Source organism: Cygnus olor, chromosome 2 (genome assembly GCF_009769625.2).
Source record: "Cygnus olor isolate bCygOlo1 chromosome 2, bCygOlo1.pri.v2, whole genome shotgun sequence".
NCBI lineage: Eukaryota > Metazoa > Chordata > Aves > Anseriformes > Anatidae > Cygnus > Cygnus olor.
In genome coordinates, this window is record NC_049170.1 from 134,024,026 (window position 1) to 134,046,966 (window position 22,941).

Below are 22,941 nucleotides of genomic sequence, written 5' to 3' on the forward strand. Positions count from 1 at the left end.
TCCTTGACTTTCTGGCTCTATCTGGTACTGAACTTCTGCTAGAAGTAAAATATATATATGTGGATAGTAATTGTTATAGATCAGGGAGGACTTTAAAGTGTGCACATTTAAATATTGAAAATATATGATATAACATGTCTCTAAGTATTTGCTTTTATTCAACAAGTCCTTGCAAGGCACAAAGAAATTTTTTTTTCCTTGTAATAAAGAAGACAGGAAAAAAAATCCTATCATAATATATCCTAAAAGTATATATATATTTTTCAACAAATGAACATACACTTAAGGAATTATTATTCCTTTGCTTTTACCTTTCATCAAACACAGTTACATAATTACATTGTGCAACAAAGGCATAAAAATACTATCAGTTTCATGTAATAGGGTTTTATATCTATCTTTCACCAGCATAAGACAAAAATATGCAGCCTTTGTTTTCATTATAGATACCCAAATAGGGGTTTTAATAATGGTACTGAGTGAATTGATGAATTATTAGATCACATTTTTTCCTTCTTTGTCCTTGATACCACTGCCAGAATAAGTCAACAGGATTTCAATATTCAAAAAGCAGGGTAAGAATTGAAAATTGAACAGCTTTTGTCAGTTCAATTATTCATCTATTCACTATAAAGAATGGAACAAGGTTTAAACAAGTGTTTTTTTCCCTTAGATTAAATTTTATATGGAATGAAAGTGGGCTCCTTAAAGACCCATTATAGCATAACAATGCCTTAGAAACAAGGGTGTACTGGTTTGCAAAATATTGTGTGACATATTTAGATGTATAGTAAATATACTGTGTTCCTAGCAGTCTTGCTTGAGATGATTGCCCCTTTAGTATGAATTTGTCTTGGTTTTTGAGGTTAAGTTCAGGGAGATGAGGTAGTTAAATTCTGTACCCTTGTAAAGAGGTTTTGCAGTGATTTTGTGAGGAGCTGAAAAACAATGTACAGAATCCATGGTCAGGAGAGAGGCAGTATGAATTTGAATGATCCATGACCCAAAAAGACATGATGGGAAGATTTTCAAACGAATGTAGAATTGTATATGAAGGTGCTCGAGGAGCTGTGGAGGGATTCAAGGAAGCACTGGAATGACCCTTAAACATAAGCAAGAAAGAAATGGCATTACTACCTGCTTCTCTGCCTGAAATTAGTTCAGAAAGTGCTCCAGTTTGCTCATAAAAACTTCTATCCTGAGCTTCCAGCACCCTTTATGAAAAGTGAGAAGTATAGTCAGATCAGACTGAAATGCAATGCTGTCTCTACATCCCCAAGCAAAAGAAAATGATCAGCTGTAAAGAAATCAAATCCAAGAACTCTCTCTCCTCCACAGATACAAGCCTTAAGCATATTTTTATCTTTCACAAAGTGTGGGCATTTCAGCATGTCCTGCAGACCAGGAAATATTAGGAAGTAATTTGCTCATAATGGAAGTGAATCCAAATCAAACCACTTGAGTAAAATGACTTTGTAGAGGTGGGGTGGGGGAGAGAATTTGCCTTTATCTAGAAAATAACAAGAAGAGGAGCCTTAATTTGTGCTATTTCTCCTCATGCTGCTCAAATTTGCAGTTCAAAAGGGGTGGCGCTGCATCCCACACTCTGCCTCTCTCGCAATCTGTTTATGCAAGGACTGTCCATCTGCTACTTTTAAGCAGACCTCCAGTTGCTTATGTGTTTGTTCACAGATGTAGGTAGGAGGTTTGACTGCAGGTTTCTAAATCTTGAATCCAAGATTATGAGACACATTTGCAAACATACTTGCATAGAGCAGAGTCTTATGTATGTGCTGGGAAATGCTCTATTGTTTGACTTGCAAATGAGTTCCATTTAAATTGAAACATGGTGGTGATACTTATGCATATAAAATTAAATTTCAACAATATCATTTCAATTTAGTCAAGAACTGTAAAATATACAGTGAATGAAAACATTACAGACATTATCCATAAAATCATATACAAAATAGAATTTATTTCAGAAAAGAAAAATATGCAAGGAGAGTTTGCTTCAAATAAAACTATTAAAAAAAAAAAAAAAAGGAAAGTGCAGCATCTGAAAATAACAGGTCATCTACAAGTAAATCAATGGGTGTATTTTTAACAATGTACCAAATATGCCTCTTCTAAAGAAAATTACTGATTACTGCAATGGTTTGATTGTACCTGAAAGTCCTTTCTAATTCTTGCAGTATATCCTCAGTAATCTCTCTTTTCTCTGAAAGCAAGTTCTTGATATTGGAAAGTATTCATGGAATACAACAGAGACAGCACAGAAAAAAAAAAATGCACCAACACATGACCATCTTGTTTTGGCAGGAAGATACTTTGTAGGAAGATGTTACTATGACATTTAACAAAATATAAAGTGGGACTTTTTCTGTACTCTACCAGTTGCAATAGATCATTAGATTATAGTCCACAAACAAGATCTGAGTTCACTTAAGAGAAACTTTGTGGGACAAGGCTACTGCTGTTATTATGATTTTGTTTGTTTGTTTGTTTGTTTGTTTTTAATGTTCATTATTTGATACTCTCTATGAACATAATTTGGTTTGGAAAAATTATTTGATTGGTGAATCATAAGTGATATATGGATAATTCCAGTTTTATCCTAAACATATGTTTCAATATGTGTTTAAGTAAAAATTCCTCATTATAATTCCTTATAATGAAAGAACAGGTTCTCAGTTCTCCATGCATTTTTTCATCACATCCACAGTGATTCAGCTGCTGAGCTACAGAACAGGTCCAACCTGTCCCACATCCCTAGAGCACAGTTATGTTCCCAGATGCCATTCTACAAAATACAAACAAAGCTAAGAAAGAGGTTTGTATCATTTGCCTCTGAATATGGCCTACCCAGCAACTCCCAAAACCTGCACCCAGAACACAGAACAGGACAAGGTGGACCACCATGGTCGGTGTATTGTAAATATATATTAGACAATAAATTGTATCTTTAATTATGATCTTATATGATTCCCGGTAATGCTGATTCTTCTTTGTTTCTTCAACTTTTTACTGACATAATTTTCTTGATATGAGTGAAGTTAAACTAGGATTTAGTTGCCAACCTTGCTATGCACTGAGCACACCTGAGAAGTGCAGGATCCATCCCATATGCAGATGAAAGGAGGTTCCGAACACTATCAAGATTTCTATATAGCTAAATGCTGTTTTCCATGCCTCTGGGAAGATCCTGGAAGTCTGGCTACTGACATTTCTTTTATGTTACCACATATCTTACTTTGGCTACAAAAGGCTGCTGAGTATCACTTCCAGGCTGCTGAGTATCTGTGTTAGAAACAGTAGAAACAGACAGGTGTTGTAATCCATTTTTGTAGTTTTCTTAAGTTCACAAAACTTGCCCATTCTTACAAACCATTACATACACTTAAATGTGCATACTAAACTAAAAGAAGAAAAGCCAAAGAAATTATGCATTTCAGAAAAAATAAATAAATAAAGCTTGTACTTTGCATGCCACCAATGAAATACTACTCATTAAAGTAGACTAATGCAATTGCATTGGACTGCCTATATTTCTGAATATAGATTTAGAAGTGAATTTATCACCCTTCAAGTGATATGTAGCCTCATCAGAGTATTGTTCACCTTCTGCTCTTGAGTACAGCATAACATTATTAAAAAGGCTGAGATTCACCTAGATGTACTTCTGTGGACTCTGCTGGAATTGGGTTGGGAATGAATGTACACCAAAGACTTTGCAAGCTCCTCAAAAGGAGAAGGAACAGCTTCCTGGATTTGTATTGTCATCACTGCTGCTGTTATTAAGGATGATAATCTGGATTTTAGTAATAGGCTGTAGACATCCAATTAGCTGTGTATGTGGTAACACTGAATTACCAGCCTGAAATTTCTTCTTTGCATGACACCAAAGAATGGATACTGCAGATCCTACTTAAAAGTTATCCAAATAAAATGGACAACTACCTTTGTTTGTCTGTCTGTTTGTTTGTTTTAGAAACTTAGTGAACAAGTCTGAAGAGCAGGTATGGCAAACCTGAGCAATGACAGCATCCGAAATGAAGAGTTAAGTCATCCATATGCTATCATTTAGGAGGCTTAGAGTCCAGTGATCAAATATGTTATGGTGGTGTTTTGTCCTGAGGATTGGTATGATACAGTGAAGTTATTTTAGGGATGAAGAAAAAGAAGTAGGATAGTACTGTATATAAGTGACTGTGGTTCAAAAGCTTAAGGCAGACTAGTCAGAGACTGGCAGAAGGATAGATGGAAAAACAGGTTAGACCCTGTTTCTAGGAGGACTTCAGAGTAAATTTAACTGCAGTTTCTCTCTTGTGCTTCTGTTTGGCAGTAAATGTAGATATCCAACAGACAAACATATGTTCAGCTCCTCAGTTGTCCTGTAGAGACATACATATAATTTTACAGAGGCTGCACTATAATCAGATCAGGTCACCACCACTTGTTAGTTCACAATCAAACATTACCATTTATTTTGGGGACATTCATAACATACTTTAAGTAGAATTCCTCCTTCCTTTCTTCTTGTGCTCTCCTCCTCCTCTTCCTCATTCCTGTCTACAGCATTGTGTCATATATGTTGGGATATATTTGTTTGTACCGGATTTTAGACATCTGGATCAAGAAGAAAATATACCTATGTAAAAGGTCCTTACATGTTCACAAAGGCCAATGAAAGAAATTGTGCTACTTCAGTGTTTCTATGCTTTTTGTGTGTGTGTCAAAGTACACAGGGATTTTCTTTCTGAGATCTCTTTCTAATCGATTTAGTTTCACAAGAACAAAACAAAAGTGTATTGTCTTTAGCTAATTGGTAGAAGATGATTCCAAATACATTCATGACTTATACTGTTGCATGTTATCAATTTAATTTTACTTGTACATGGTTTCAAAGACCTTAATTTGCATCTACAAGAAAAAGTGCTACAGAGCAGAGCAGCTACAGAAATAAAAATGACATTCTTCAAGCAACAAAAAGCTTCAGTAAAATCAACATGCCTGAATTAAAGTCAGCAGAATAATTACATGTTTTCTTTCAGAAGTCAGGCTCCCTTCAAAGACTCGTTTGCAAGTGTAGAACTGATTTGTACTGGTGAAGTCAAAACATGAGTATATATGAATCATTTTTTAACCTGCAGATGATTGGTTCCAGGTACAGCCATAGAGGCACTAACTGTGCTTGAGCAATGGGCAATTCCTCCCCCCTCTCAACAGACCCTTTGCAAAAAATGTTGAAGATTTTTCTGACCTCCATATAGCTATCACATACCATAGAACATGCCTGTTATTACTGTAAACAAAAAATAAAACTGGTAGGAGGAAAATAATATTCAGAATCTTAATGATTTCATAAATAGTTTTGCTATTGACCAACTCAAAAAACAGTCAGCATTTTTCAGGGAACATTGAATGTGAGTTGGATAGGAACAAAACACCTCTCACACACAAACACACAAAATCCTACTTAACATGCAGCTAGGATGTTCACTGTAGAGGAGAACAGCTGTGTAGACCAGCTACTGTGCAGTAAATTCCCAGCCTGGCACTGTAACTTGCCTGTGTAAATAACCCCCCAAAACATTCAGGCAGGTCAATGAAATGCTTATTTTATTGCAATTAATGTGAATTATAGCTGTTTACTATTGCTGCAAGATAGTCTAAATGGAAAAAGCAAACGTTAACAGCATTAAAGGACTATCCCACTATGAAATATGTCTCTGCAAAAATGATATTTGAAGTTCAATGTCTGTCATGTTTTCTATGTTCTTGGATCAAATATGTTTGGCTTCAGAAATTAAAAAGTTTATTCCATCTGCCAGTCCTGCATATTCAACTTGAAATTTGTAAGTAAGGCTGCATATTCAACTTGAAATTTGTAAGTGAGGATGCCGCTTTCTGGTTCCAACATCACTCATGGTAAAGATTTCACAAAATAAATTCTCCTTAGATTTATGTTGATGACATGTGAATCACAGTACTGCCTCTCTGTGTGTGTTCTCCTACATGAAAAGCAATAAAAAGGGTAGAGAAAGAACAATGTATTAGTGTTGCTTAAGTAACCAGACTTATGGTTTCTAGCATCTAGCAAAAGCTAAATATTTGTCAGTGATAACCACTTTTTAATAAGAAAGTTGCTTACTTTCTTAGCCTGTATAAATTACTATGACAATTTCAATTGATCTGTGTCGACATTAAACTCTGGGCCATACCCATATACAATCTGCTGCAACAAAAAATTCAGCATCCATTTCATCTGAGCTCACTGGTAGGTGTTTTCTCAAAGTGCAGCAATACAACTTATCAAATTGTAGAATCATTGTATGGTGTGAGTTGAAAGGGACCTTTAAAGATCATCTAGTCCGATAACCCTAACACCCTAACATAAGAAGGGACATATTCACTTGTTTTCAGACAATTAATATCAGGGCTAAATGTTGCACTGTCTTGCATAAAAGATTATATCATTTATAGTTGGTTTTGAAAATTAGAGAAATTAGTCTCTTTGAAAAATAATATTCCTTTTTTTTTTTTTTTTAAGGAAAAACTGTGACTCACAGTAGGGAAGGAGCAAAAAGGTTGATGAAGAACAGGATATGATTCAGATAAAAGAAATGAGAAGACAAAACCAACAACAACAAAAAAAAAGTAAAAAAAAGTACTTTTCACATCTAACTAAGGCTTCAAGAAGACATACTTTTTATGTCATGGCCAGACTGAAAGTCAGGTTATAGTAGTGTCTACATTGTAATAAGTACAAGTATGTAAAAGCAGCATTTGCAGCGGTAACACCAGCTTTACGTTTTAACTGAACGATATATATATGCTGACATAACCATTACTTTTTTCCTGTGCATACTCAAGAAGAAGTACTGATAACATCAGAGGAAGACAGGATGTATGAGTAGATTATGAAACAAAGTAATTCTAAAACATGCTGCCAGTTCACATTAGGTGTGAAAGATGATGCCCTCTACTGACCTACTACTGACTGACAGGCAGAGAGGCTATCAGGCCTACTAAATTACAGGAGTTATAGGTGGATTTTTTATAAAAACTTTCATGTTGGGTTGCCAATAACATGTTACACTTGACAGGGGAGTGGAAGGGTTGGAAACTATGTCTGCACACAGGAAGTGTAAATTTATTCTTTTTTTTTAATTATTATTATTTTTTTTTTTAACAAGAATCCCTTCGGAGGGAGATAGGCAGAAATTAAACCAAAGAGGACAGCAAATCCCACTTTATTAGCATGTCTAGAAAAATACCACAGGACATTTGTTCAAATAAAAAATAAAGCAATTCAAAACTGATCTTCATTGTGCACCTGTCTTTTGCTGTACAGGCATTTTGCAAATATTGTAAGTGATGTGATTTTATCTCAAAATCCTAGAAAAAAAAAAAAAAAAAAAAGAATTTTAATTGTTTTTTGAAGCATTCGTTGGAAGTGAATTTGAAATGTCTGAAAATATGTAATCAAAATAAAAATCTGAGACTGTTATAGTCTACATCCTAAAAACAAGATAATGCATGGGCTGCATGCATGCACCTTAGTTAAAGATGCCAAGCTCTGTTTGGATTTGAATATCAAATATTTTTAAGTGCTACAATCTGCAGCTGAGGGACAATTTGAAGATATCATTTGCTGAGTCACTTACAATAAATAATATTTCAGAAAAACATAAATAGCTTGCAGACATTTTAGGAAAAGAAAATTCATATAATTGGAAATAATTAAGAATTACAATTTGATTTGAATCATTAAATCAGAACTGCTAATCACTGATAATATAAAGTCTCCATTGTTTGCAGCTAAGAGAATTTTGAAACTAGGACTTAGGTGACTGCAGTCAAGTAAGAGTCCAATTCCTTGCCTTTTGGAATACAGTTTGTTAGCTATTGTCTGAAACAGACTGTTATAATCTAAAAATCATACAAAATTTGGAAATGGGAGGGGATATGACATGGGCTTTGCTAGTTTCTAATCACTTTGATCTAAGTTTGTTAGGGAACATTGCTGGTTAATATTACTAGGTTCAAGTTTTTGTTTTGTTTTGTTTTGTTTTAAAAAATATATATTTATGAAGTGCATTTAGAAAGGGATAGTGAAAAAGATATTTGTATTTCTGTACCAACCTTCTCATCTTTTCAGCCTTTGATGTTGCTGTAGGAGTTGTGTCAGTTCACAAGTGAGAAGGGACAGATTATAGGCTCCTTATTGTCATATTTGTTCTGTTACTCTTACGCAGATTTCAGTCAAAAGTTCAGTTGCTGAAATTATCGCTATTTTAATTAAAAATGAATATTTAATTTATTTATTCCATTATATTTAAGTGATTACTGATCTAAGGATATGTATGATTTATACTTAAACATTATCATTCATTTGTCATATATTTCTCTGATGTGATAAAGCAAAACAAAGAAAAAATAGAAGTGATGAGATAATAATTAAATTTATAGAATTGGCTATTAAATGTTAAAACAGTTTTCTTACCTGACATATTTTATGGTATAGCATTTGAAATGTAGGAGAATACACAGGTAGTGTTTGATAGACAGCTATTCCAGTCTAAAAAACGTTAATGTAAAATGAAATATTTGACTATAAATTGTACATTTATAAAATGACTTTCATTTCCAAATGTTAAAGAAGAAATAAAATTAAAAAAAAAAAAAAATCACAGAGCTGGGTGTAAAGATTATTTCTGCAAATTTTAGTTAGTTGTGTGAAACCTACTTGCTTGTCATTTGAAGGAACCAGTGGGTTTTGTAGTTATTTTATTTGTTTGTTAATAAAAATTGTCAAATACCTTGGCCTATTTATTCAACAGAAATTGTGAGATTTTGTAGATAACATTAAGAAGTCTGAATTGGTGCTTTTAACTATGACAAATTCTTAATGGTAAATTATGGAGGTTAAATACAGAATAGGAGCTGCTGATGGGGAGGAAGAATTACATCTGATATACTCAGCCTTCTGACACTTCACATTCTTCACTTCATTCTTATAACAAGGAACTTGTAACCAATACAGGAGTGCAAAGCTCTTACCAGACTAGTTGTTTTTAAATAACACCAAAAATCCACAAAAGAAAATATTTGTTCTTTATTTCTTGTCTTTAGTATTTTCATAGATATTTTATCTGAGTAAGACTAGAAATAATAATTTTAAAGGCAGCTATGTGAGGTTAGCACTCAGTTGATTTTTAAAAGCTTCAGGTACTTTGAAAAATGAAGTCTCTTTATTCTTTGGTAGAGCCTGACAGATGCTGAGTCCAAGAGAGCTGCAGAGTTTGGAGGCAGGAAGACACTTGCTCTACGTTGCTCAAAATCCACATAGTACCACAAAGGTCATCTACACAAGTTTCGTTTCTATCGTCCAGCATTCAGGAGGATTCTGGCAATTTAGAGACTAAAAAATATGTATCATAATTTCTTCCACAGGCCTTGGTGATTGACAGACTAAAATTCAGAGATTGTCCTGCCACTGTTGAGTGAAAGCAAACATGTCACCCTATATACCCACGTTAGTCTTTCTGTCATGATTGCTCCAACTTTACTAGCAAATGCCTTGTGAAGGTGGTGGAAAGCTGCACTGAATAAGCGGCAAACATGAGCAGACAGATGTTTTAAGAAGTAAGTTTCTAAAGTGTTTTTGAATGTCCTCCTTGTAAGGGATCTCAGGATCATGATCACTGTCATGGCAAAATTGGGATAAACAGGGATAGTTGTAATCTCACATTCTGTTGTAAGTTTGCAATCAGATCAAGTTGTGCTTGTGTGTAACAAAACTGTTACAGAAGAACTTTCTGCAGATTCTGTTTCCCAAGGGAAATTTTCTCATGACATCTACTCCCCCAGTGGCTGAAGTGATGGAAGCAGGAAATGGTAGGGTCCCACCTGCAGCCCCAGCAAGGGTGTCTGCCCTTGCACAGCAGAGCACAACAGGAGGAAAGGATTCACAGCAGCAGGTTGGCAGCAAACTGTGTGGGGGCAGCTGGCTGCATATGGTGAAAGGAAGGAAAATCAGGCCTGAAAATGCTTTAGAGGCGCAGATGGACTTTGACTAACACAGTCAAGTATGTGGAACTGAGGCCATGGAGTAACAATCAAGGACACAGTAGTTTCTTTCTTTTGTTTTGTTTCTGGTCAGATTCTCAGCCTGAAAACTTGGCAAAGTTTTTCCTGTGAATAATGGCAAGTGAAAAAGAAATCTATTATGCTGAGTTATTTCTAACAGTTGGGCTAGACAGCTCTGACTCATTCTGTTCTCATATGTACTGTGCATACACCCACTGTATATTGGCTGAGCACAGCTATAACCTTGCAGTCATTACAGTCATGTCTTTAATCCATTTTTATTATGCTTACTGCCTTGATATTGAAATACCAAAAGAACTTAATACGAACTATTAAACAGCAACTTTAATATGAATTAAACACACTCTACCCTTTAATCACATATAGCAGATCAGACTATGGCTATTTTCTGTGAGTGTGTACACTGACTCTTCACCTCTCAGTGCTTTTTCCCTCCATCTTCAGGGACTGGTTATGAGTACTGTTTCAAGTAATATTTTGTAGTATAAAATATAACTTTAGACCTGTACAGATGTGACTTGCTGTATTCAATATTACTAGTTATGAGTAAGCCTCCTTTTTTTGGCATCTTTTAATGCTGCATAAACGTAGGGTCAAATCCTTAATCTTAATGAAGTAAATAGTGAAAGTGTGTTTTCCTGGAAGAGATTTAGATGTAAACTTCAGATTTTAACTGTTTAATACATAACAGGTGATTTTAGAACAGTCTGTTAATATGCTCACAGAACTATATATATATCCTTTTATACACAGATCATATAAAATATTTTATACCCTTGTATATGTTATATATATGTATGTGTATAAATACATATATAAATGTATACACTTGTATGCATGGTTATCCTGTTCTCTGTCCTAAAAAGGACACTTTATAGGTCCTCAGATATTTAATTTAATAGACTGGGAATCCAACCATCTATTCATCAGAAGAATTAAAATACATATGAGTAGAATGATTTGTTGGATTTTAAGATACGTTGTTTGTCAGTCTTGAGAATTTAAGTGGTCTGTTTATAATTTGGTTTTCAGTAAGGAAAGTCTGTTCAAACATCTGGTAAGGGTATAAGTGAACTTTCCTCTCTTACATCATTCCATCCGTGAAGTACTTGGAAGGACTATATTATGTGACCTCAGATTATACAACAATTACACTTACTAGGTTCAGTGTTTCAAACTCCATTGTAAGATTTCACCAACAGTACTGTTTTGGTGCTATTGCTAGGGAATAAAAATTATCCGAAATTTGAAAGGGATTGAATTTGTTTCAGATGGCCTTTTGGACTTGTATCTTAGGAATTAAGTGGTGTTTTATTTCTAAATAAATTTTAATGGTCCAAATGTTCTCTTGTCATAAACCAGATTCTACTAACTTCACTAAGGCCAAAAAATCCTTTACTCTACAAGCAACTCAGGTGACCTAAGCAAGATCTTCAGGCAGTTGAACTCAAATTCACTGGTACAAAAACCAAACATTTTTATGTAACTTGTAGATGGACAACTGATGATGAAAAGTCCCCGTATCTCCTAATCTTCCTCTGCAATCCAGCTTGTCCATTGAATCCTTTATCCATCGCTCTGGAAAACATCATCATCCTGGCTTTCTTGAGGCCTGCAATCTATACAACATCTCCGGTTCCACATGGCCAGGTTGTATCTATTTCTCACATAAGAATCTTTTTCTGCATAACTAATCTAGCAGACAGTCCCATTCTTTCCTAAACAATAAACTTTCCCAAAGATTCTACTTATCTTGTATTTAAATGACAAAAATATCTTTTTTTATTCATCGTCCCTCATAATACATTGTTTTACTGATTTTTCCAGAATGCTGTTTGTATTGGGTTTATGTGGCAAGGCTTTAGCAGCGATGTAGGGGGAGGGGGGGTTGAGAGGAGGGGTTGTCTAGGGTGGCCTCTGTGAGAGGAGCCCAGCAGCTGCCCCATGTCAGATCAGCGCCAGCTCCAGCCGGCTCCAAAACGGACCCACTGCTGCTCAGACCTGAGCCAGTGAGCAACGCTGGTTGGGCCTCTAGGACAGAAGATCTAAGAAAGGGAAAAAAAAAAAAGAAAAAAAAAAAAAAAAAAAAACTGTTGCACAACAGCAAATGGGAGAGAGGAATAAGAAGCAGCCCTGTAGACCCCAAGGTCAGTTCCAAAGTAGGGCAGAAGGTTCTCCAAGTGCTCCAGTTTGTATTCTCTCACTCCAGCACAACAAAGGACAGATAAAGAAAGTTAAGACAACATGAAAGAAATGGTTAAGGCAATTGTCTGATTCAACAATTTCTCATCCTGTAATGGTATGTCTAGTATCAATAGCAGAGGTTTTTTAGGCAGCATAAGAAATGATGAGAGGAAGCAAAAGACCTGAATCAGGGATGGATGTTGTGGTGGTTTTACTCAGCTGGGCAGCTGAGCACCACCACAATCACTCTCTCACTCCCCCTCCTCAAAGGGAAAGGGGAGAAAATACAATGAAAAGGACACAAGGTTTGAGATAAGGACAAGGAGATCACTTAACAATTAAAGTCACGGGCAAAACAGACTCAGCATAGCAAGTTTAACAAAATGTATTGCCTATTACTAACAAGCTAGAGAAGTGAGAAACAAAGGAAAGAAACTAAAAACACCTTCCCCCCATCCACACTCCTCCACCTCCTCCCCCCAAGCAGTGCAGCGGAACAGGGAATGGAGGCTGCGGTCAGTCCCTGATGCTTCGTCTCTGCTGCTCCTTCACGGTCACTCTCTGCCCCTGCTCCACGTGGGGTCCCTCCCACGGGATGCCTTCCCGCACTGAGCCTGCGGAGGCTGCCCACAGGCATCAGCTCTTCGAGAACTGCTCCCACATGGCTCCGTACCACGGGGACCATCCCCCAGGAGCAAACTGCTCCAGCACAGGTCCCCCACGGGCCGCAGCTCCCCCCAGGCCCCTGCTCCTGCATGGGCTCCTCTCCATGGGCTGCAGCTCCGGCCCGGGGCCTGCTCCTGCGGGGGCTCTCCGTGGGCCGCAGCCTCCTCCAGGCCACATCCACCTGCTCCACCGGGGGCTCCTCCACAGGCTGCAGCGTGGAGATCTGCTCCATGTGGGACCCATGGGCTGCAGGGGGACAGCCTGCTCCACCAGGGGCCTCTCCACAGGCCGCAGGGGAACTTTTGCTCTGGCTCCTGGAGCACCTCCTGCCCTCCTGCTGCACTGACCTTGGGGTCTGAAGGGCTGCTTCTCACTCCTCACTCTCCCAGCTGTTGTTGCACAGGAGTTTTTTTTTTTCCCCTTCCTTAAATCTGCTCTCACAGAGGCACAGACAACATCACTGATTGGCTCAGCTCTGGCCAGCAGCTGGTCCCTTTGGAGCCGGCTGAAACTGGCCCATATCTAACATGGGGCAGCTTCTGGATTCTTCTCACAGAATCCACACCTGCAGCCCCCCGCTACTAAAACTTTGCCACGTAAACCCACTACAGATGTTCTTCAAGGAAATTTTCGAACAAAACAAAATGAGCAAACAGGAGTTGGAAGAAAAAGGAATTTAACTGGAGAGAAGTAGAAAGGAGAAGATCACAACAGTAAACGAATTTGAGATGACTCAGACTGAAGGGGAGAGAATTTAACTGAAAGAAAAAAAAATATGTGAAGAAAAAAGATGAATCAAAAAGGGAAGGGAAGGGAAGTTTAGGGAAGTTTAGGGAAGGGAAGTTTAGGGAAGTTTAGGGAAGTTTAGGGAAGTTTAGGGAAGTTTAGGGAAGGGAAGTTTAGGGAAGTTTAGGGAAGTTTAGGGAAGGAAGGGAAGGGAAGGGAGGGGAAGGGAAGGGAAGGGAAGGGAAGGGAAGGGAAGGGAAGGGAAGGGAAGGGAAGGGAAGTTTAGGGAAGTTTAGGGAAGGGAAGGGAAGGGAAGGGAAGGGAAGGGAAGGGAAGGGAAGGGAAGGGAGGAAGGAAAAAGTCTTCCTTTCAATCCTTTTTTTTTTTTTTTTTTTTCTTCTTTAACAAGCAAACAATCAAACCCCTTGTTTCTATTGGACATTTATGTCCTAAGTTTCTTTCTAATGGAAACAAAAGTAGAATCACCACTCTGGACAGACTTTCAGAAAGTGTTGATGTTTTAAAACAAACATATACATTTTAAAAGTAATGAGAATACCTACTGATTTTATTGGTACACATTTGGGAAGTTCCATGGATTCTTTTTGTTTTAAAGTTGTTTTTTGTTTGTTTGTTTGTTTGTTTGTTTTCAAATCTCAACATATTTACTATATCCAAGGAGAACCTTTTTTGTAGTCAAAACATTTCTGTCTTTTCTTACCCATGTGTGGGGTAGTTCATGCATATGTGTTTCCATTAGATGCGATACCAGCATGGATTACCCTGACACAAACATATATGCATATGCTAGGAAGTACACAGACAGGGGATCTGATATACCAGAACAAGTGGAATAGATTACCTTGAGTAGGTAGCCTGTAAGCGCTCAGTACAGCATGCATGTGCAAGGTGGCTGGACACACAATACTGCACTTCAGAACTTATCTGTGCATAAGCTCTTGTCATTTGTTGGGGAAATGTCGTGCAACCTTCATAGATATATAGCCCAGACTGCTACATATTTGGATATTTGGAAGTCCAAAAAAGTGACAATGCTTTTTTTTTTTTTTTTTCAGTGATAGTCAGTGACAGTTTAGTCAGTGATATCTGAGGAAACCTGTAAGCACAGGCCTGTGTGTAAATTTGTCCAAGCTGGTATACTTAGTTCTGCATGTACGAATCTGGAATTACGAAGCAAATTGCAATGGAATGATAGAAGTTAATTTATAGCATTCACCCACATGATAGCATTTAGATACGTGAGAGACAGACTCTTTAATCCTGCATTTAATAAACATGTTGCCTGGTTTTGGTTGGTATACAGTTAATTTACTTCATAGTAGCAGTTATGGTGCTGGTGCTGTGTTTTGGATTTAGGATTAAAATAATGCTGATGACATTCCGATGTCACAGGGCAATGCTTACACCAAGTCGAAGACTTTTCAACTTCTCATACTGCCCTGCCAGTGAGGAGTCTGGGGGTGCAGCAGGATCTGAGGGGGGACAGAAACAGGACAGATGACCCAAAGTGGCCAAAGGGCTATTCCATACCATGTTACATTATACTCAACATTAAAACTGGGCAGATATTGCCGAGGAGAGGGCTGCTGTTGCTTGAGGACAGGCTGGGTATTGGACAGCTGGTTGGGAGCACTTGCATTTTGCATTGCTTATTTTTTATTCTTTTATTTGTGTGTGTGTATTCCTTCCTTCCTTCCTTCCTTCCTTCCTTCCTTCCTTCCTTCCTTCCCTCCTCCCCCCTCCCTCCCTCCTTCCTTCCTTCCTTCCTTCCTTCCTCTTTCTAAACTGTCCTTATCTCAGACTACTACTCCTCACACTTTCTTCTTTTTCTGATTCTCTCCATCATCCTACTTGGGAGGGAGTGAGCAAATGGCTATGTGGTACTTAAATTCCTTAAGTTTTTTCATTGGGTAGTTAATAGGTTCAAAAGATGTGGCCTAGTCTTCACCTTTCTGTTTCACTGACTGTACCACATTATGTCAAAAAAATCACATCAGAGATGTAGGCATCTTGATACAGAAGCACTTCGGTAAAAAATGGGCTCTTGACATAACATATGCAAAGTTTAGGACTTGCAGATCAAGAGGTCTCCTTGTATTGTGTACTTAAACATTTTGTATTTCTTCATCCATTCACTGGTGCAAATGTGTATGCCATTTTTTTTCACTTGCAGGGATGTAACAGCATTATCCTTTGTACTCCCTCTTGGTATGAACTAAGCTGACATTTATTTCCAATAGCCTTGTGCACCCTGCCCTTTGTGTTATAGCAAGTGAAAGCTGTAGTAAGGAAAAACATCCGTCAGAAAACATTGCTTTTTTTTTTTTTCTATGTGCTTTTAATCCAGTTTGTACCTAGAAAGTCTGTGAATTCTTTTGCTCTAAAGGAAAGCAAGGAAAGCATCATGCTGCCAACAGCTTAGCCCCCTAAGATTGTCAATCAATAGGGATCCAGGGAAAAAAAAATATCTGAGTACTACAGACTTGGGGTTTTAATTTCATTTCTACTCCCACCCATCAGTTTCCAAGTAACCGGTCTTTTTACCCGGTTTCTATTTCTTTCTCTCATGCCTAGACTACTTTCCTTGTACTTCAGAGTCCTACCATGCTCTATGACAAGGCCATCCTAACAAGACTCTGAGGAAAAATACCACAAAGTTAAAACCACAGTCTCTGTTGTTTGTGTTGCTGTTCATTACTTTTCTGACAGAAAAAAATTGTCTCAGGAAAAAAAAAATGTCTCATAAAAAAAAAAAAGAACAGAATTGAAATGATGAATATTAATATTAATTGAATGGAAATCTACTTCTTTAGGACATAACTTACCACTCTTTAGCTCTCATTTCCTCATAACCTGTCTACTCGGGACAGGCTTAATTGTACCCAAGCTCCACTCTGTTTGCTTTCATTTTAGATCCCAGTAGACTAGAGATCTTAGAGCTTCTGGGCGTCATGTTCATCAAGTGACTAATTTTATCAGTTTTCTGTCAAGGACTTCAGGGCTTCACTGGGTAATCAGAGGACCTGATGACCTGTTCTTGACACTGCTGGCTCGAGAGGTTACTGGCCAGCCAAAGGAACCAAGCAGCCTGGATGCCCACAAGTGCATTTTGGTTCCCAAATTTCCTGTTTCGTTGTTGTTGTTTTTGTTTGTTTGCTTTTAATGAACTTTTCCCATAGAAAGTGACACTTCTTATCCAATGTTACAATTTCCATTGGGAAAACAGTGATCTAAATATGTTGATATGCAAAATCTTAACAAAACCTGACTTAGTTAAGTGTCAATCTTTTCTGCATTAAATATCTATTTGGTTTATAGAATGACCACTAGATATGCTACGGGAGCACTTGATTATTTCATATTCAGCAGTCAGACATGAATTTTATATATTGGTGTATTGGTGTCCTGGTTTTGTCTACGATAGAGTTAATTTTCCACATAGAAGCTGGTATGGTGCTGTGTTTTGGATTTAGGATGAGAATAATGTTGATAACATGCTGATGTTTCGGTTGTTGCAGAGTAGTGCTTACATTAACTCAAGGACTTTTCAGCTTCTCATACCACCTTGCTGGGGGTGCATGAGAAGCTGGGAGGGGACAGAAGCAGAACAGTTCACCCAAACTGGTCAAAGGGATATTCCATATATTCCATACCACGTGATGCCATGCTGGACAATTAATATGGGGTGGCTGGCTGGAGGAAAGAGGGCGCGGGGAGGGATGCGATGACCACTGCTCAAGGACAGGCTAGGCATCAGTCAGCAGGTGGTGAGCAGTTGCATTGTGCATTGTTTGCTTTGTACAATATTATTATTATTACTATTATTGCTATTACTATTATTATTATTATCATTATTATTATTTCTCTTCCTTTTCTGTCCTATTAAACTGCCTTTATCTCAACCCAGAAGCTTTTACTTTTTTTCCCTTTTCTCTACCCCATCCCACTGAGGGGTGCGGGGTGGGGGTGAATGGCTGTGTGGTGCTTAGTTACCTGCCAGGTTAAACCACAACAATTGGCTATAGCTGAAATATATTAGGTCACTTTACCAGAACCCGTAAAGAGCTCGTATCCAACATCCATATGCGCAAACTGAATAGGAAGAAGAATTAAGTTATTATTAAATGTTATTAAGATTCTGCCTATTATTACATACATGTGCATGATATTAAATGTCTTTTCAGCCAATAGAAGTGAATATGTTTCTTAGAAACTGTGGATTCTAGTACCTAAGACCTGGAAACAGAAACAGTTTAATTCCCACATCTCCCTTCCTTCATTTTTAGACCAGTCATCTCTATCTCTCTGCCAATGAAAAGTGTTTCCCTGTCGTGTTATCCTAATGATATGAGACCCACGCAATGTAATTACCCTCCAGAGTGTCCTTGAGAGTCTACTCCATGCTGTTTACTGTTTGCAAAAACTCATCTTCTTTGTCTGGTCCCAGTTCCAGTTATACCTCTGTGCTTCATACTGAATTCCTCAGCCCTTAAACTGTTAAATGTTTAGATGGCTCTGTCTTTAACAAGCAGTTAGTCTAGCTATGTGTATGTAACTATTATGGTAATCTCTCTCCCACCTTTTCCCATATATATATATCAGTTCTGCACAGTCCAGGGGCTCCCTGAGGGCTATGATTGTCGGGGACCCCCAGGGCAGCAGGGCAGAACTTTGCAGCTGTGGCACATCCAACCACCCCAGTCAGGAGCTGAGCAGATGCAGGTCAGCAGGGTAGCCCCAGTCATCAGGCACCTACCTGGGCATGAGGATGGACTGAGGCCAAGCCAGGACAGCAGCCTGAGGATGAGAGTCAGAAATAGGCCCAATAATGGCAACCAGGATCCAACACAGCTCCAGGCAGGACCACGGTAATGTTAATGTCCTCAGGGCCCTGACAGCTAGTTTGTTGTTGAGTCCTGCCCTTTCATTTGCCAATATCTTTATAGTAATGTTTAAGTGGTGCAGGTGTTCTTAAATAAGTACCATATGTCATAGTTAGTCACACCGTGTCAAATGCCTTTTTGTGGCAGGTCTATATTTCATGAGAGTGGAAACCAGTGTAAATTAATGCTGATTTTAAAACTAATTTGGATTTTTTGATCTTTTTTTCCCATTAAGTTTTCAGAGTTTTCTTTTAAACGCATTTTGGGTTATTCTTCTCCAGAGATTTGATTTTGACAAAGCTCATTTTTCCCTTTCTCACCCTTTAATTCAAATTGAATTTCTTAAAGAAATTTACTCAGGAGAGCTTGAGGATATGCAGGAAGTACAATATAGAAATCATAGTTAGTTTGAGATATACTGTGCTTGTTAACGGATGACACTGAAAACATTAGTCTGGCAAAAATTGATGGAGAAAGTAAGACATTTAAAGAAACAACAATTCAACTGAAGGTTGACTAGTATCGACAAGTTATGTATCACATCCAGCTCATCTGAAGGCAAATGCTAAAATACACAAACTATATAGTATGGCAGTGCATTTCTTAGGCTTGAGTTCTCTGAGGATAGTAAAAATGGCTCAAACAGAGAAATTGAAAAAAGAAAAAAAAAATGTCTTTTTTTTTTTCCTCTTCAGAGAGGTCATCTGGACAGTTCAGGTTCCCATCACCCTATTTGTAAAAAAAAAAAAAAAGTAATTTTTGTAAATCACATTAAAGCATTTGTAAAGGATGAAGGATGTAAAGCACTCTTAAATCCCCAGTTGAAAGGTTAAAAAAAATGCAAGATGTTAGTGATATCTTACCCAACTACAACACAAAATATGTACAAATGTGTAGCAAGACAGCTTTGAACAATGGGCATCTTTACATGTGCAGGAAGGAAGCTTCTCAGCAAGACGTTGAGAGTCTAAGATGATATACGAAGCATTATGCTGTTGATAGCTCAAAATTATATCTTTATAAAATATGTTTTGCATAAGGGAGATGAGTTACATGTGAGAAGATGAGTTTCATTGTCTTAAAATTACAGGATTTATAAAATAATTTAGAAAACGCAAATTCTGTGCAGGCTGAAGACAGGTTGTATTTGTGCAGGGTAATCTCCTGTTTGGTACTACACACCTTCCTTATTATGCAGTCATGAATCCTAATTGGTTAATACCCCATAAAAGTAATAAAATGGCTTTTTACATGATGCAAATTATTTCAGGGTCTACCTGGCTTTCAGTGATATTCCATTGAATCTGCACATCAACTCTTCACTGAATTTTCAAAAGGAACTTATTAAAGCTGTCATAATCACTTAAGAAAACTTGTACATTGCAAACCCATTGTCTAAAGTCCTAAAAAAAATTTATGGAGTATGCCTTTGACACCTGTTAGCTAAAAGTGAGAAGAGTTTTGCTGGAGGTCCAGGTGGAGACAAGCCCAAAGGGTTAGGAGGTTCTGCCAACATTTCCTGGCAAGTGAAGGCAAGAGAACGGAAGGGCCAGACATTGCACGCACTTTGGTTATGTGGTAGTGTGCAACTTTTGTTGTCAAAACTCAATCTAAGATTTTTGTTTTTGTTTTTGTTTTAAATGCTGCAGTATCTAAAAACAAATTCTCTTAGACAGCTGGGTGAGGAATCCTGGACAAGCAAAAGGGATGGCACAGGGTAATAGAAGGGGTCTGTTCATGATTTGGTTCAGGAACAAAATTTTAAGATGCTACATACCAATAATTTCTACATTTATACCATGTACATGCTTTGGACAGGGATAAGCAGCAATGAGTTGTAAATAAAAATGTGTTGCAGTGAGCTGAAACTAATCAATCTGGAGCAGTCGAAAGTAGTGGTTTCACCGAGGAGATGCTCTTTTTTAGACTCACATAGATCAGTCTCACACTGAAGTCAGAGGTTAATTCCATAACTTGCATACAATTCATTTGATCAGACCTTCTTGTCCTTATTTTGTTTTCCTCTAAGGTATGTATAAGGACTGTCAGCTGAGAATAAGGTATCCATCCTCCACTTCTAGCGTGGAAGATGGGCTGCAAAGAACAGCAGAAGTAACAGCTGAGATGTAATGATGCTAGTAGGCATCTGTCAGCAAAATCTAGTGGTTGGCTCTGTTAGCATGTATACTCTAGTCTGTGGAAAAAGAAAGCATGTTACCTCAAAGCACTGGGATTTAAATATACCATTCTTTGGTTTGTAAATATTGTTTCACACCTACTTCAGTGCAGATGAACATATATATATATACATCAGTTCCTTCACCCTTTCCCCCAACCCTCTCCACCCCCCACCCACTGTAGACAGAAACAGTCTTAATGGAGAGTCAACAATTCATGGAGCTAATTCTGAGCTAGTCTAGTGCCCACAGTTTGAGAAGTATCTTATGGGACACTTGTTTGTTGGGAGACCTATATAGCCAAATGTAACCTGAGATACACTGCAGAGAACACTGAAGTCATAGAAACAAAGGATCTCAGGTAAATACCAGTGCTGAACAGACATCTGTCTGTTTCGGGGACTGGTAAGGGAATGTAAAATCTAAAATGAGTCTGCTTAAAGGAAAGGATAGATGATAACCTGGCAGTTGAACCTAGCCATTTGTTTTTAATCTAAAAGTATCTGAGGGAAAACATAGCTTCATGCACTTTTTTTTTCTTTGAAGACTCAAGTCTGAAAGCAAGTGCAGGTTTATCAACAAAATGAGACCACGATCCCATAAAAACGGTCCTATGACTTTAAAGATCAGTTTCTCAAGCATATCACTGACTTTCTGAAAGCTGTTTATACCTGTGTTTTTACTTGCAAGGGCCAGTTAGAATCTCTAATCCATTTTATTGATGTAAGCCCTTATTTCTAACTTTGTTGCTGAAACATCAAAGTATTTCTAATGAGATTTTAAATAACTGCCTCTCACAACACAACATTTTAATATGTATATGAAGTTACCTAAGTATGAAAGCAATGTGCTAAGCAAAAGCAAGTGACTTCTTTCTCTTCAGTTCTTAAAAGACTGTACAGCAGTGCTGCAATGTACGGCAGATGTCCAAAATTATGGAGCTAATAAACTTCATCACTATGTGAAGTGAATTGTTGTGGTTTATCCCTGCAGGCAGCTAAGAACCACACAGCTGTTCACTAACCCCCAGAGGGATGGGGAGAGAACCAGAAAAAAAAGGTTCTCCCTCACCCCCAACCAACTCCCCCAAAGTTTTTATTGTTTCATGTCATATGGTATGGAATATCCCTTTTGGACAGTTTGGGTCGGTTAGTGTATTTCAGAGAGTCATAATTTTGTATTATTTTTAAAATTTTTCTCTAGTAATTTATCACTTTCAATCATACACAGTACTGAGTCTTTTTTTTTTTAATTGCATTCAAATAATTTTAAATAATTCCTACCATTTTCCAGGTCTCTTGTCTTTAGGAATGAAAAGAAAGTAACTGCTTTTGCTCTTTCTTAAATTCTGTCTTTACTAGTGTCCCATTATTTCCTCTTTTTATATTATTTTATTAAAATTTAAAAGAATTTCATGTATTTTGCACTTTTATTTTCAACTGTTATGTGGGATTTACTTGAGTTTTAATAGTGAACAACTTAAGCATTCATCAGAAAAAAATAAAATTAAAATAAAATAAAAGTTTAGTAATTGGCAATTGTTATTATTTTTTTTTTTTTTGCATTCTTGGCAGACTTCATTATTACACTGATTTCTTAAAGTTAGTCTTAAGAAATCTTAAAGATTTCTTCAAGAGAAAAGATTGTTCTTTAAAAATGTAGATAAAATCTGAGCTTTGAGAGAAGTGGTAAAGGAAGAAATAATGTGAATACACTGAGGCCATAGAATCATAGAATCAGAGAATGGCTTGGGTTATTAGGGAACTTAAAGAAATCATCCAGTTCCAACCCCCTGGCCAAGGACACCTCTGACTAGACCAGGTTGCCCAAAGCTCCATCCAACCTGGCTTTAAGCACTTCCAGAGATGGGGCATCCACAGCTTCTCTGGGCAACCTGTTCCAGTGGCTTACCACTCTCTGAGTAAAGAACTTCCTCCTAATGTCTAATTTGAATCTCCTCTCTTTTAGTTTAGAGCCATTCCCCCTTGTCTTATCACTATCTGCCTGAGTAAAAAGTTGCTCTCCATCTTTTTTTTATAAGCCCTGTTTTTTAAGTACTGAAAGGACGCTATAAGATCTCCCCAGAGCCTTCTCTTCTCCAGGCTGAACATCCCCATCTCTCTCAGCCTTTTTTCAGAGAGGTGCTGCAGCCCTCTGAGCATCCTCAT